Below are 539 nucleotides of genomic sequence, written 5' to 3' on the forward strand. Positions count from 1 at the left end.
CACACACTAGTGTAACAACAAATTGAAAACATACAAATACATCAACCCCAAAGACAAAAAAAACAAACAAAGAAAAAACTTTATAAGACTCGCATGACAGAGATAAACAATCACATTTCAATATTTAGCCTAAATGTGAATGGACTCAATGCACCACTGAAAAGGCACAGAATGGCAAACTAGATAGGAAACCATGACCCAATGATGTGCGTCACCCAGGAAACATCTCATCACATAGAATGCACACAGACTCAAAGTTAAAGGATGGAAAATGAGTTTCCAGGCAAATGGATCATAAAAGAAGCCAGGAGTCATGATCTTAATATCAGAAAAAAACTGCCTTTAAGCTATCAAAATTAAAAAGGTACAAAAGATTCTACTCATCACCACATAGAACATATTCTAAGATTGACCACATACTTGGCAATAAATCAAGCACAAGCAAATTTAAAAGGACCGAAATTCTACCAAACACCTTCTCGGACCACAGTGGAATAAAAAATAAACATTGACACCAACAAAGTCCCCCCAAAACCCAC

The sequence above is a fragment of the Carlito syrichta genome, unplaced genomic scaffold, assembly GCF_000164805.1.
Source record: "Carlito syrichta isolate Samal-C Ts95f unplaced genomic scaffold, Tarsius_syrichta-2.0.1 Scaffold314685, whole genome shotgun sequence".
Classification (NCBI taxonomy): Eukaryota; Metazoa; Chordata; class Mammalia; order Primates; family Tarsiidae; genus Carlito; species Carlito syrichta.